At 33.3% G+C, this 16,888-nt stretch overlaps 1 long non-coding RNA gene across 1 annotated transcript in view; it reads right to left on the reverse strand.

The window, feature by feature from the left end:
- LOC118610703 overlaps positions 1–16,888 on the reverse strand; it is a 99,820-nt gene that overhangs the window by 55,204 nt on the left and 27,728 nt on the right. The window lies entirely within an intron of this gene.

Below are 16,888 nucleotides of genomic sequence, written 5' to 3' on the forward strand. Positions count from 1 at the left end.
AATTATTTTGCTTTTATGAAGAAATCTTAATTTGTACTGTGACATTATTGTTAAATGCACCATGGAATGATACTTGTATAAAGAGGTGGTGTATTGAAGATATCACGTCAATAATGCACAGGGAAAAATCTATAAGCACAAAAGCATATGGATTTGTCCTTATATTAATTATGGGACAAGACATTTCTGTTATTTAAAACAGTATGAAAATACTAAAACTATTCTATCATATAACATTTTGAGCAGTTTTTTCATATAGTTGTTATTCTATCTAGAAATACCAATAGCATGATATTTTTAAAACCAGACTAAAGCCCTGAAAGGTACATTGTATCATCTTCCTATATATGTTATACATTTTTTTAAAGAGAAAAAATTCCAAAAATTATGGGACTTCAATTATTTTCATGTGCTTGACTTTTAAAGGTTATGCAACTATATTCCTTTTAAATCTGTTTATTTTGATTAGAACTTCTACTGTTTCTAAATTTTTAAAAATATGGGAGCCATCTGGTGGTCAACAATTATATTTAAAAGAAATTGTGTCTATTGCAAAATAAAATGCTCCATTTTAAAATCTGGTAATTTTTTGTTTTTTTTTTTAAATAGAAACATTTTAATAAAAGCACTAATTCTTCACTCTCATTCACCTAGTTCAATGGAGTCTGAATATGAAACTTTTAAAATACTGTTTTAACTGGACTTACCACCCAGTTTTTATAAATATCAAATGGACTATTCTTTACATGTACTTACAGATAAATGCTTTAAATTATGTGGAGTTTAGAAAAACATAAATATCTTCTAAAAAGCTTTAAAATATGTAGATTTTTATACTTTTTAAAAATAAAACTGATTTTTATAAAATATTCTTCATATAGAGGAAGCTTTGGTAACTAGGCTCGTGATTCCAATATATATATACAGATGTGGAATAAAACTTAAAAAAAGAAAGATTGAAATGTAAAAACTATAAAGGTTCAAGTTCTGGCCAGTCATATGGAAAACTTCAAAACATTGACAGCAGTTGTTGAAATTCTACAAGCCTTGTTCATATGGATTTAAAATAAGCTTTTCACCTTCTAAACTAGTATATTGAATATATACACACACATACATTATAAAGTAAGGCCTGTTGTGAATATATTAATACATGAAAATTTCACTCCAATCTCTATCTTCAACTATTGAGATATTTTTTGTTGTTATTATATTTGGTTAATTGTTTTTACTGTTAACATGCATTGAGTATTTGCTATATGGCAATTTTTAACTAAAAGCTTTTATAAATTATCTCACTAAATATATGTAAAATACTATCCCATAGGCACTATTATTCTCCCACTTAACTTGAATATGGGGCTTAGAGAAGTAATGAAATTTCAATATGAGTCAGTGGCCTTGGCTTCACCTCAATTCTAACTAACTCTATACATTTTCCTATCATTCAAAACCAAAATAAGAGCTAGACCTAATTAGTTGTAGTTTTCAACAACATCCCCAATCGACTTTGAATTAGTAGGTAAGGCACCAATCTTATAAGCCAAATCTGTTACTTATCTACCAAGTGATGTGGGAAGTAAATTAATATAAAGAAGTGAAAGGATGGCTGTGAAATCGTCACCTATTGTTTTAGTTCATCAGGCGCTCTCTTTTCTCCCTCCTGTGGAAGAAAACCCTTCTCTTCCATCCAGGCTCAGCTCTCTCCCTGCTCCATCTCTAGAATTGGAAGGAGGTGTCAATCCTGGTATTCTGGGAATTAGGCATGTAAACCAGGCCCAGTCACAGTAATACATTCAGGCGAGAGCAGGGCACCAAAGCCAGGACAGAGGCAGTCCCTGGAATTTTTTTACCTTTGGTCTGAGAATAAGAATGGTGAGAATTCCTTCCTGGCAGATTCCTAAATTGAGACGTTATAAGTATGAAGCTATACTCTCCACTGGGCCCCTTGCCACCACCCTCCATACAGACATTCTCCTCAGTATTTGGGGGAATAGAATAAAATGAACACATGTGGAAATATAAACAATAAAGAAAAACAGAAAGCCTAGAGAAGACATAGCCTGCTTTTCTATCCCTAAGAGTCCCAAAGCAGCATCATTTTATAGGGGTTCCTTCAGTATTTGAGCTACCTCAGAATTCTTCCAGTGAACCTGTGGTGAATATTTGTTCAGTTTTGTTTTTACTGTTGTTGTTTTGGCTTGAGCTAGTGTGAGTTGGATATTTGTCACTTGAACACAAGAAGCCATTAGAATCGTACAACAATAACAAAAATTAGGTTCTGTATGGCAGAAAACAGGGATAACCACTGTTTAGCCAATAGTGTCTTCCGAGTGTGATTTAAAATAAACAATTTCCCTAGGAAAAGAGCCAATGTGCCTGCATATGGCAGGGAAGTGTGACACAAAGCACCAGACTGGTTGTAGCAAACACAGGAATGAGCCAATTCCAAAAGCTTAACAGTTTTAATCCCTACCAGCATGTAATTTTTGTTTTTATCTCACCCTTATATATGTAAAACCAGACTCAAAATTTGCACACTTAAAAACACACACATACCCATACACACTCCTTCCTGATTTTGACATGACCACATTCAGCCCAGGAAGTAATTCTTTGAACTCTATCTTCATAGTCTACTGAAAAATTGCAAACATATTGGAAGGAACAGTGTAAATTTGGATAAAGTCAGAACAAATTTAGCTATTGTGACTAAAGACACAGGATGAAATAAGCCAAAAAACATATGCTTTCAAGTTGGACCATTCTAGCTTAGTGTCCCAGCTTTGCCATTTATCAGTTATATAAACTAGTTAGTTTCTAAATGTCCATTTCCTTTTCAATACAAGAGATATATATCAAAGTCAATTTCAAGAATGGAAATAATCTATGAAAAGAACCTAAAATACATGCTCAATAAGTGGCAACTATTGCTGTGGTTATAGCTAATACTAATATCAGTATTATGTCTACATATATTTTTATTAACTAAAGCACTGAAAAAACACATGGCATAGAAGAGTTTAATTTCTTAATTGCTAATTTTACTTTTTTTGAGTATTCACTATAAGCTTCTAAAGGCACTAGCAATCAAAACTAATAGGTAGAAAATTCAGTGAAGTATGGTCATTATTGCAAACATATTAAATAGCCTATTGTAACGTTTTCCTCGAGTGAATCTTATCACTTAAACTTATTATGTTTTTCTAAATACTCCATTTGCCTTGTTTTCTAAAATATGGTGAGAGAAATTTTATGATCTCATCATTGCTCTAACAGTTTCTATTTCATTTCTTTATCCCTAAATCCAAGCATTCATTAGAGAAAATTTTGTTTTGTAACAGACTTTGAAAAAAAAATTTTTCAATCAATTAAATAATGTGTCTTATTCTCCAAATATTCAACATACTCTGGAAGGGACTAAAAAGGAAAGTAAAAGGTACAAGACAGATTTTGTCTTAACACTTTTTAAAATGTAGTTCACATGAGAAATAGAACAAATACACCTTAAAATATTAAAATTCTAAATGCCTTCTTCTAAATTCTAAATAATCTTGAAAAGATTTAATCACTTGAAGACAGTGAAATATTTTTAAAATGCAAGTGAACCACATAACTGCAGCCATCACAGAGGAATTCACAGATAATTTTTATTACAGACACCAAAATTTTACCTGGCAAATGTTACAAAAGTTTTGTTAAAATTGAGACTGAAAGCTAGAAATTGATTTTCATTCATGTTGGAGGTGACCAGAGAGCAACATATAGGCAGCTTTTTTCTAGCTCATAATGATACTCTACTTCTTGAATGCATCATCTATTCCCATTTGTGGGGACGCATCAGATACTTTTGTTGAGACTTTGGTGGTTTGGGGGCATTAATATGTCCTTAGTATTCATACTCTTTATTATCATATGAAGAATAAAGGGAAAGATCAAAATTTACAGATTTCTTTTCTGCTTTCCAAAAATGCCAGCTAAGACACCAGCTTGGCATTATTAGATTTCCAAGTTTTATGTCCCAAGAACGCAATCTTTATCATGACCTATTATGAGAACTAAAAGTAATAATGTAAAACAGAGGACTTAGTACTGTGCCTGAGATATAGTAGCTACTCAATAAACGTTTGTTTTTAAAAGAAATGTCCAATTTCACTGTCTTGAAATGACTGTTCATTTTAAAAGTGTTTGTAAAAAATTCCTTGAAGTCGTTTATAACATAAGCATTATCTCAACTTGATTGGAATTAGTGCCAGTTACTCCACGACTTACTAATTGTTTTCTTTAACTTAGGGTAGTCCTCACTCCTTTTCCAGCGAAGATAGAAGAAACCAAAGCCACAGAGCATCTAAACTCTATCCAAACTTCAGTTGTATTTTGAAGTTTCGGGTTAGAATAAATAATACATTACTGCTATAAAACTTTTACTGTGTTCACTTTAAAATTTATATTAAGTAGATTGCTGCATTATGGTAATATACTAAATTACCTAAAGCAAAGTAATACAATGATTAACTGACTATAAACATTGGTTTATGGTCAGATTATAAAGTATTACAATGATTAACATTATGCATTTTCATAACAGTAGAAAATTGCAGGATGAAATATCTGTGGATTGACTCAGTGCCATTAGGAATAATAAAACAGTGGTATAACTCAGTCTCAAGTTACATCTTAAGAGTAAACTTTATTTTAAATCTCCTCTGTAAGCAGTTGAGAAATTCATTAATTTAAAATGCTCAAGGCTTGCCAAACACCAGGTAGAGAATCAAAGTGTTTATCCAAATTTATGATATTAAGTAAAGTAGGACTTACTAATTTTTAGAAATCTTTTTCTCTAATACTTGGCTATTTGAAGTGGGTTGCAATCTTTAAAAAGTACACTCTGGGATTTAGAAAAACAGTTCATCTGTTCTACAACATAACGTAACAGACTGATTCTTTTGGGAGAAGCATAGAACACAGAGAAATAAAGACCTGAAGAAGTCACGGATTTATGTAGTCTTTGAAAGTTAAGGGTTGGGAAGTAGGCACCAATCAAAAATTGTGGGCATCAGGGAGGAAGTCTACAGAAAAATCACAGTGGTGGCCTAATGCTAGAGAATGATGTAGCAGAATTGTCTGGGCTTGATTCTCAGGTTGTGGCATAACTGCTGTATAATCTTAGGCAAACTATCTCGATTTCATCATCTGTAAAATGGGCATATCTCAGTTGTTAATTAAATAAAAACTATAAAATGACTGAAACTTGTTAGGTAATCAATAAATCATTTATTTTTATTAACATCATTAGAATTGTTACTAGTGATAACAAATGTATTATTAGATTCTAATGATAGGGAATAGTTCTAATAGGAAAGGGGTAAAGCAAAATTTAGAAGTCCAGTTTAATACTGGCTGATGAAATTATATAAGCTTGGGAAATTGTATTAAGCCCCGAAACACATATGTTGATCATTTTATATTGTAGAGCCTCAAACTTTCCACAATGATATCTGTCTAGTCCTGGGAAAGAATGTAGAAAGAAGAGTTTCTTTCTTAAAACAGAACTTCTCTAATAGACACTGCTTTTTCAATGGTTTATCCATCAGATTGCAACTACATATGTTTGTTTCCCCCCATTTCCCCTAGATAATGGTAATATTCACACTGGAGGGGTCATATTTTCTATAATCCCAGCTCCCAACATAGTCTTAGACTTATAGAAGATGCTCAATAGAGATGGGTTGAATTACCAAGTAAATTAATGAATGCCTAAGGAAATATAGAAAATGTTCAAATTAATGAATTTCATTGTTTCTCTATATTTAATGAATGTTTTAACTTCTATTGGCATCCATATATCCATTTGGCTGCTCATTTAAACCTCTTTCCTGTTTTCTATTATCTAATGTATTAAAAACTAGTATTGAGTGGTTCGATCACCCTTTTACCTGTTTCTCAGAATACAGAATGTATCTGTAAACTGAGCAATATGAGGCTCAGTTTCAACATGGCTACTCTAAGATGATATCCTAGAAAATACTAAGAACAAACTCATTGGTTCTTACTGTGTGTGAGAATATGTCAATGTGATAATATTCCTGGGTTGGGTAGCTTGCATGACCAGTAAAATGACACTGAAGCCATTTTGTATCCAGAAAAAAAATGTTAATATTCCTTGATAAAAATGAAGGTATATAGGCAAAAAGTTCAGATTTTTTTTTTAATTCTATGCCTCTCTACATGTTATCTAAATGCCTCTTGCTGAACTTTTCATTTTTTTTAACCTTAAAAAATTTAGAGAACATTTTTTGTACCATTATCGGTACATAATTCCAAATGCAAATCTCTCTCAAAATGCGGCTCGTGACCTATTTCTTTATTGTTCTGTGATGAAACAAGTACAGAAATTTTAAGCACCCACACATACTTTCAACAAGCATTGTTGAAAGTAGGTTTTTAGCTTTCTTTTCTCCACTTTGTTCTGATTATATTTATTGAAATGCAATTTTATATCTGTTGAATCTAATAATAAAAAAATTGAGGCTTATATTGTGTATATGTTTTTTAAGTTTATTTTCAAAGTTATTCACCTTTATTTCATTTTATAAAAATGTCAGTCTATGACAAATTAAAAAAAGAAGAAAGTAGTCCTCTACCATGTACAGTTTGAGAAGTATTGTCCTAGAATATTATGGTCTTTTCTTATTACATATTTCCTTTTAAAAAGTATATTTTAAACATGTTAAATACTTTACAATACTGATTTCTTATCTTCTCTAGGTGTTGTATTCCATTTGTGATATATGTTGTCACAAAGTAGATATTATTTAACAAACAATAAGAATGATCAAAACTGAGTGGAACAACAATAAAAAAATATTACATATTATCTTTCTTAAAGCTTTAGTGGTCTCTCCTTAACAAATATCTTTAATGCTTTTGAGGACTGAAAAGACTCTCCAAGATTTGCCTTTACGTTTCAGCCTGATCTTCTCTCCAGCACCCTATTCTCTCCGTCTCCTCACAGACCACAGACATGCTCATCTCCAGGAGTCTGAACATAAGTTTATTCTCTCCATGTAACCCCTTTCCTATCTCTCTCCTCCTCTCCCTCTTTTCCCTCCCCTCCTCCCTCTTCCCCTACCCCTCTCCTTCCACTCTCTCCCCACCCCCTCTCCCTCCCCCCCCCACACACAAATGCTTGTACACACATGTGCATACACCTGTGAACACTTGCTAATATCATTAATAACTACCATTCTTTTAGTTTGCAAACCACAGAGAATTTTCTCCTGAGTCCTTGGCCTCTTACACTGTTCTTTTTCTGTTTCCCTTCTGTAAAATTTGCTACATATGTAAAATATTTTTAATGGCTATATTTTTCATTGGATCATAGCTCTGTGAGGGCAAGGAACTAGTTCTGTCTAGGTTTGTGTATTCCTATAATCTAGCTCAGTATCTGACACATTTGGATTTTTAATGAATTAATACTCAAAAGTGATTCATGAACTGGTTATTTATAAATGTGAATTCTCAAATTCTTTCTTTTCTTCATCTTTTTACAATACTCTCCTTAACTTTTTAAAGCTACTATAATTACATTGCTAATTTGTAGTAAGAATTCCATAATCTCTAGTCTTTTGAAAAATCTTATAAAATCCTCTCTCTACAATGTTTGTTATACAAAGAAAATTATTGAAAAATTCAACTTGTCATTTCTGGCAGTTTATTTTTCCAACTCATCATAGGTATTTAAAATTCTAATCCTTTCCTTGATGTGATGCAAAAACTAAGGCAAATATTAACTTGGGAGATGGGATGGGATAAAACCTCTCCAATCCAATGTAGTTTGATATGTTTAAAATTAAACCTTCTATAACTCCCACTTTCGGATTAATTTATAATAACATCAACTGCAGTTCAATCCTCAATATGTGTTGTTTTCTTTTATATTGTTTTGTTTTTCTTTTTTGTTTTTGCTTTGGACTTTGAAAATAACACCTGTTTTATTTACATATAAATCTATTTATTAATTTAAAGGCATTTATTTCTTGTCCACCTACCGAAGCCAGACATCGTGATAAAGACTTTCACATAGATTTCATTGCATGTCTCTGAGACTGTTCCTATTATTTCTGAGCACCTGAGTCCTAGAATAATTAAGTGATCTGCATTAAATCAAGTACTGAACTCTGAAAGAGCCAAAATTCAAACCCAAGCTGACTGGCTTCACACCTAGTATTACTTCAAGTGCTCTTCTTATCATCATCACTGATCTTTTCCAAAAATGTATGTGGTTTCTCTTGCAGCTCTTTTAAGATTATAAAAATCTAAAATAATTACCCTCAAAGGCTGCAATCTAAAACATATTCACTGTGTTCACTAAACCAATTGGAAACCATTTAAAGCAAAACAAAAGGAAAACTATTAGCACAGAGGATGCTAATATATTATTTTTGGTATAAAATAAAAAATAATGAGTAAGTCACAAGTCATGATGGCTGGTCCAATGGGGAAAAAAAACAATAGTTCATCCTGCTCATAAGTCAGGTGAGTTGACTTGATGACAATGGCAATGGGAAAAAACATGCCTGTACAATTTAAACTCAAACATACTTTAATAATTTTCAAAGCAGGAAAATCTGGAAGTCTGTGTATTCTTCCTAAGTATAATAGCATATAAAACATAAAACAGATGGATTAACTTGGTTTGTCTTCCTTTCCTGAGTAACAACAGTATTTGTCATTATGCCAAATTCATCAATTCTATTCACTCTTCTACTCAATTATAAAAGAAGAGAAAGACCCCTGTAGGGAATGCGCTTTCTTGTGAAATGAAAGCCACTTCCACAGAAAGACTAGGTCTTATCCACTGATCATCACATTACTCAAGTTCTATAATCTAGGAATGTTGGTTCAGTTGCTCAGAATTTATTGCAAATGTGACCAAGTTAATTATCCAGTCACTCAGCCACAAGGTAAGTTTTCTCTTGCACAGCCATAATGTGGCCAGCTGTGGCATTCATGTTTGTTATTGATCACAAGTGGGATAATGTATGAGAGTCTAATTGGCCACATATATATTAAAATATATGACCTTCGGTTATTTGCCATTACACACCAAAGAAAACTTGATACATCTATAGAAACCATAATATTCTAAGTCACTAATTATAAGATAGTGTCTTAAACATGTACCTGTTAACTTCATTATATATACTCAAATAAATAAATCACCATTAGCCTTCATAGCAAATAAAAGTAATGTTTCTTTTTATAATAGGCAGAGGACCTGAATAGACATTTCTCCAAAGAAAACATACAAATGGCCAACAGATATATGAAAAAAGATGCTCAACATCACTAATCAGGGAAATTAAAACCACAATGAGCTATCACCTCACACCTGTCAGAATGGTTATCATCAACATGTCAACAAACAACAAGTGTTGGCAAGAATGTGGGGAAAAAGGAACCCTTGTGCATTGTTACTGAGATTGCAAATTTATGCAACTACTATGGAAAATAATATTGGGTACCTCAAAAACATTAAAAATAGAATGACCCAGCAATTCCACTTCCGGGTACTTATGAGAAAAAAATCAAAATAATGATTTGAAATGATATATACACCCCTATGTTTATTGCAGGTTATTTACAATAGCTGAGATATGGAAGCAACCTAAGTGTCCATCAATAGATGAATAAAGAAAATATGATATATATATACAATGGAATATTTCTTGGCCATAAAAATGTATGAAATCTCACCATTTGTGATGTGGATGGACCTAGAAGGTATTATGCTAAGTGAAATAAGACAGAGAAAGACAAGTACCATATTATTTCCCCTACATGTGGAATCCAAAAACAAACAAAAGCAAAATAAATGAACAAACAGAAACATATTTATAGATATGGAAAACAAACTAATGATTGCCAGATGAGAGGGAGGTTGAGGATATGTGTAAAAAAGGTAAGTACAAATTACTACTTATAAAGACAGTCAAAGGGATGTAAAGTACAGCATAGGGAATGTAGTCACTAATATTGTAACAACTGTGTATGATGTTAGATGAGTATTAGACTCATCGGGATGATCACTTCATAAGCTATATAAATGTCTAATCACTATGTTGTATTCCTGACTAATATAACATTATATGTCAACTGTAATTGAAAATAAATGATTTTTAAGCAATGATTTTAAAACAAATAAACAAAACACCTTTCAAACAAGCTGGTGTATGCTGTTTGGAATATGAGTTTTTTCCTCTCACTATATGCATGGTTTTGCACTATATGGCACAAAAATAAAAAATACTCTTAAAAGAAAATCTCATGATATATAAACAGGCCAGAAGTTAAAACTGAATTATGTTGTAATAAGGCAGATTGGCTGTTGGCAAATGTACAAATGTTCTTCAGAATAGTCACATGAAATGGGTTTTGACTGTTGTTGCTTTGATCATAGGGTTAGAAATGGAGGAAATCTTATCCACTATGTAAACTGAGTGTGGAACCTGTATTAGGCAATCTGAGAAGCCTACGTACAGAATATTAAGTCTCTAGAAATACCTTGCACATACAACTGAAATTGCAGAAAAACAAATATTCAGGCTTCCATAAGTATATTTCCACTTTTCAATTTATAAGAGCAATTACGACTGTTGGGAAGGATATTTCATAGGGATTAATGACCAACTAAAGGTAATGATTCCTGCCCTCATGTTAGGCTATCAACTCCCTTCAGAGATGAAATCTTATCGTCCTGTCGTTACTGAGTTGATGTTCTATAGGTGTTTAAATATATATAACCATTTGATGCCCATAAATTCCTGGAGATAAAGGAATAATTTTCAAAAGGACCACCCTGATTGACTTTGCTCCCAAAATCTGTAGAGAAATGTAAAAACCTAACTATAAAGCTAAAAAGAAATTGCCTATAGCCACACTGATAGTATCAACTTAAAAAGCCACACTTTTCTGTGGCTGTGTGGGTTACTTGTACCATGGGCAAGAATTGCTTTCACTCCCTCAAACATTATTTTGAGAGACAATTAAGCATCTAGCACTGCCTTAGGAACTAGAAATACAATTGTAACTAAAGCAATGTCCCTATTTTCAAGGGATTTTTAGTCCACTGCTCAAGAGTATCAAGTGAGAAAGGAATTTAAAAACAATATAGAACTTTGGGATAGGTGGGGATTGTTTTGAATGTAAGAATGTAGATGATTGTTTTGTTGTCATTCTCCCTAGGGGAGTTAATATGTCATCTCTGCAAATTACCTGAATGTAAAGAAATTTCAGAGTTTGTTTCTTTTTTTCTTCCAATATACCATGGTTCAGCTCACTATTAGAGATTGGGGGGAACCAGAAATGAGACAGTCAGCATCTATCATTCTCCTTTTCTCCCTGAAAAGGCACAAATTCTGCAGTTGAAATCATAAGGACTTCAAGAAAAGGTTGGTGTCAAAAATAAATCTAGTACACACACACACACACACACACACATAAACACACATACATACATATACAAATTATACAATAGTTTCATGCCATCAGGTAGGCATGTGGGATTTGGAAATATCCAACAACAGTTAAGTATAATTCCAGAACATATGTTTTAAATTTTTGTTTTCAACCAATGAGTGTGTATAAAGTTACTGAAGTTGGGACTGTAACAGAGAATTACCCATGTGATCTTGATAAAATTATACTGGGCCAGAAGTTTGTAGCTCTAGATTTAACACATGAAACTAACACCAGCCAATTTGAACAAGTAATTTTGTCTACTTTTGTAAAGTAAGGAGTTTTTTTCTTCCTGTTGTCAAAATTCGATTTTTATTTATTTTTCGCAAAGCTTAAAACTAGCTGTTTCAAGCATTCAGTATTCAAATAGGAGGATTTTTTTTTTTTTTTTACAAATCACATTTAAAAAAAAAAAAAAACTTCATAGAAAATTAATTTCACTGAAACAAAGTCCGAGCTGTTTTTCTGAATAAATTGAACTGCTATGCAGTGGCATCTTAATTGACATATAACCCTTCATGTAGTTCTTTGGAACTTAATAATAAAATAACATTTGAGCAATGAATAATATATCAGATGCTTTCTCTTCTGAGAGCCCACACCTTAATATAGATTCATGTGTCCTATCTTGGAAAGTCCAAGTGAGATTTAAGATGACTCCCAGATATTTTAATCCTATGGTATGAATTAACGGCTTCAGCAAATATTCTAACGCTACATGTCTCCTTACAAGCATTCTTTCAACAGTTGATGAGTCCTAACTGGAGATATTTAAATCACGCTCTGGAAACATAATTTTAACCTGTCAAGTGGTTCAGATCCTTTCCAAGATAGAACAAGGATTAATTTTATTTAAAGCAATAAAATTTACTGCATAAACCAAAACTTTGTAGAAATTATATGAGATTCACTCTCTAACTCTTGAGAAAGAGATGCCTTTAGCATAAAAGTTCTGTATAACCTTTCTTTCCTGACTACCTCCAGCCTCTACCCGCCAGCCATACACAGGTGGGCTTTCCAGGTAGGTGTCTCAGCATTTTCTCTCCTGTGTGCTTGTCTCAAGAAACAAAAGAAAGCGTTTGAGAGGTTTGTTTTACATTTTAATGAACAGAAGACTAACAACTATTAAATGTTATTCATCATGTATATTGTGATTTCAAAACTCCCCAAATAAGGAATTCACAAAATGACATTTTCCCAAAAGAAGTGCCTCTGCTGCTTTAGACGTTGTTCGCTGAAGTACTATCTGTGTTGTGTTGTTTTGCTTTTGCTTTGTTTGTTTGTTTGTTTGTTTTGGAGTGGGGTGGGCTGGGAAGAGGAATCCTGGGAAGGTAGAGTTCTTATTTTCAGATTTCTTATTTCCAGAGCGTTTTACCTCTTTAAAGCCTCTGGGTATTTTGGTCACATCAGGATTCAAATCATGGTGGCGGGCAGGGTGGTCAGGGAGGAAAGGGGGATGGGCAAGTGCAGTCCATTTACTTAAATACATTACAGCTATCCCATACTTCTCTCTCTGGAATTTGACATTTGTTTGAACTCAGGGAGCAATTAAAATTCAATCATTCCCAACTCTCAGACCTAGCCAAATGCTTTACACACTTTTCTATTAAAGGAATGTTCATCTCTTAAGCCAAGATTCCAGCCTGTTTGTCCCTAGGCTGGTAAGGCTCTTCACTTACCCACTGTTTAGATGAAAAAGAGATAGTGGAATGGAGTCCTGACCTCTCACTCAACCCCCTTTCCCACAGCAGCTCCTAAAGCACTGCTGTAAAACTTCGGAACTTTGTAAAGCACAGAGTGAAAAACATTAATCTAGAATGGTCTTCCTGGGGTCTTTCAGTTCCCAAATCCTTGGATTCTGTGTAACCCAAAACTATCCATTTCTTTGGGTAACACACATCCTTCCTTAATTATTTAAAATTTTAGTATGATCCTTCGTATTTAACTATATGAGGAGTTACAATAGGAAACAAGATTCCAATATAATCCGCATGATTTGGGGACATGACTGTAGAGCAGATTACGGCAGTGGGTCTCTAATCCAATAACAATGTCAAAATGCTATCTCCCTCGGAATGGAAAAAGATAATAGTTGAATATAGGTAAATAGCAGAAAAAAAGAGTTTAAAGGCGTTCTGTTTGTTTAATATGCAAGCAAACCTCCATGTTCTTTTAGATTAAGAGCAAAAAGCCCCCCACTGATACATTATAGAGCTCTTATACAGAGGTCTAGGACTAGATGAATACTTAGCTTTAATCCTGTAATGGGAGGAACTCAGCATATTCTTCTGGAGCTGATACTGCCCTCTGGCTGCCAATATAAATTAAATCCTTACAGAAATAGGTCTACAGTTCTTCATGAAGCACCTTTGACAATATTCTCAGAGCCCTCATCTGGGTCATAAAGTCAATAAATACTCCCTCATACTCAACAGCATAGCATTTTTAAAGGGCCTCATATCAGTCCTCTTTGTTTCAAGGATTCAACATGTCCAACGAGAGGAAGCTTTTTTTTGTTTTGTTTTAAATCACATTCTCTAAATATAAAAATAAACAAACTTCATAGAAAATCACAATGAGACAAATTCTCTTACCAGCATCTCTGGCTTTCACATGTTTTTGCATAATGAAAGGGCTAATATAACATAACAAATCCTAAACTGTTTTCACAAGGAGTGGAAAAAAGATGTGTAAAAGTATGCTCTGTCTTGCTTCCTTCTGTTCACAATGTATCTAAATAAAACAAATGGTGTTCTTGCTCTTTCTGTCTGTTTCCCAATCTGTTTGGATAGTAGCCACCATTCCACAGCCAACCATAATATCTGACACTTCCTGACATCATGAAAGCCACCATCTGTCTATCACCAAAACCCTGTACTTTTTAAAGACTACTGGCTTGATCCTTAACGAAGCTTCACGTTGAATGCACGGACCAGTTTAGAGGGAATTCGGGGAATAATTGACACAAGGACTCTATAAAAATCACGTTTCATTAGATTCAGTCTGAAAACACAAAATGAAATATTAAGATCCCTTTGCAGGCAGAAAAAGCTTGGTTTAGTTTCAATTGTGTTTCATTTCCGATTTGCCTGTGAAAGTTTAGACAGGGTTGAATATCAAGAATAAACCTAAACTAAACCCTAAGCTTTAAATCCAGTATTTTCAATCTTGTAAAATTAAACAGTTAGACATGACTTTGCAGTGTGTATATTTGAGCTCTGGAAAAAGAAGAAAATGCATCAATTACTTTTCCAAGGCTTGAGAAAATCATGCCATTTAAAATTGAATCAAATTCTTCTTTAACACCTGAGTGATTATCCAGGAAACAAAAGAAGGCTCTGTATGTCTTCACTTGTAAATGTCACAGGTGAACACAAACACCCAAGTGCTGGCAACGTCAACTTACTCTGTTTTATTAAACTATTGTATCTCTATTATATGTGCAACAAGGGAATACGTTAACAAGGGAGACTGAGGAAGAATATTTTTCTGGATGATATTAACTTCTTGCAGAAAAGGTAAAGCTTTGCAGGAAGAAGACAGAATAATATGTTTCATATACAAATTTCATTACTGCACTCCATTGTTATGATTAGATGGTATATTGATATTCCACCAATGTTTTTTGTTCTTTCCTCACCCCAATGTTATTTCTGTGGTTCTTTTAACAATCTCATAAATCCAAGTTTTGTGAAGTTATGGAATTTCTTTTAGCAGTCAAAAAAGTATAGATAGATAGGCTATATTTGTATATATTTACATGCATGTATGTGTATATGTATATATAGAGAGACGGAAAAAGATTTTATATATATGGTATATGTATATAATATAGAACAGCTTAAATTTGAATCTTTAACTGAGGAAAAGCAATATATGGCGTTCTATATGAGTTTTTGCAGAAAGCTTGAAGTTGCATTTCTCCATAAAATTTCTTGGTAAAATAAAATTTATTAAGTGCTTACTCTATGCCAGGTACAAGGTCAAGAATTTCATATGTGTTATTTCATTTGATTTTATGTGTTGAGCACTATTATCCCATTTTGTTGAAGAGGAAATTGTGGCTTAGAGAGAGTAATTAACTCATCCAAGATCCCACAGCTAATAAGTGCTAGTTCCGAGGTTCAAATCAAGATGGTCTGATTCAAAGTATATGGTTTCTCCCACCACCATCCTATATAACCTTTTGGTTAAACTGAATACCTTATACATTCTAGCTAGGGCATTATAAAACTTGTTGGAGTGGGTCGGGCGGGGGGGCAGTGAAGGGCAGGGGGTATTAAAAAGTGTTTGTCAGAATGTCTTCATCCACATGAGTGACAGCCTTCAAAATCATTATCATGAAAGTCTAAACACTTATTCCTGCAAGGATGCTAATGCTCTGGAAAGGCAAGTGACTCTAAAATAGATTATCATCCTTAAAAGAAAAGCTCTTATTTCATTTTTGTCCCACATTGTGTATATAGAAAGAGCCCTGAGTTCATTAAAAAGCAGCCTCGTTGCTATTCTTTGCCTGTCAAACTCTGCATCAATATGTTTTCAGATGGTAAGTGAAGAATGAATTATCCACTTGAAATAATAGTGAGGGAGGCAGATGATTCACTTGAGTAGATAGCCTGTCATAACACTAGACTCTCACTCCACTCGAACAGACTTAAAACCAACAGATGCTCAGGGGAGCTGTATTCGACATGTTATCTGAGGCCCTTCCTAACTTGTCATAGGTATAGCTATAAAATTTTTTTCTGAACAAACTCAGAATAAAGCATGTATCTTCGTATCACTGAAGATACCTTACCTATTGATAAAATTTTAAAAAGTTAAAGTAAAAATATTAGCCTTCAGCTGAGATATGAACAAAACAGTCCTTTTGCTATATGTATGTCCTGAATAGTATAACAGTGTTGGGACTCTCTCTAAACACTTAATTTTACCCTTTCATTTAATAATATTTCATTCCTTCTCATTTGTTCCATATAAATACACATTTATTTCATGCCACACTTCCCGCTGCTAGGGAATTGAGGTTCCTGTTTCTCATCCTGGAGATGGGGCACTGTAGTTTTGAGAATAGAAACAATACATGAAGAAAAAAAAAATGAAAGCAGGTTGTTTAAATAAAATGTGAATAGATTATTCAGATCAGCTGTTTGGATTTGGAAAGAACTTTCTCGTGTTGATTAAAACCTCGTAATTTGTTGTGTGCTACTGTGAAAGAGCAGGGTGTAAATAAATGGGGGCCAGAATGTGATTGTCTGCTGGAATCATCTGGTCCAGCCTGAAGAGATACGGCCACCTCAGTCTATCAAATTTCATCTTTAGAAAAAACAGCTTTTTATAAAGACGAACATTTTAACTTTAAAATGAT

The sequence above is a fragment of the Rousettus aegyptiacus genome, unplaced genomic scaffold (assembly GCF_014176215.1).
Source record: "Rousettus aegyptiacus isolate mRouAeg1 unplaced genomic scaffold, mRouAeg1.p scaffold_m13_p_13, whole genome shotgun sequence".
NCBI classification, from domain to species: domain Eukaryota; kingdom Metazoa; phylum Chordata; class Mammalia; order Chiroptera; family Pteropodidae; genus Rousettus; species Rousettus aegyptiacus.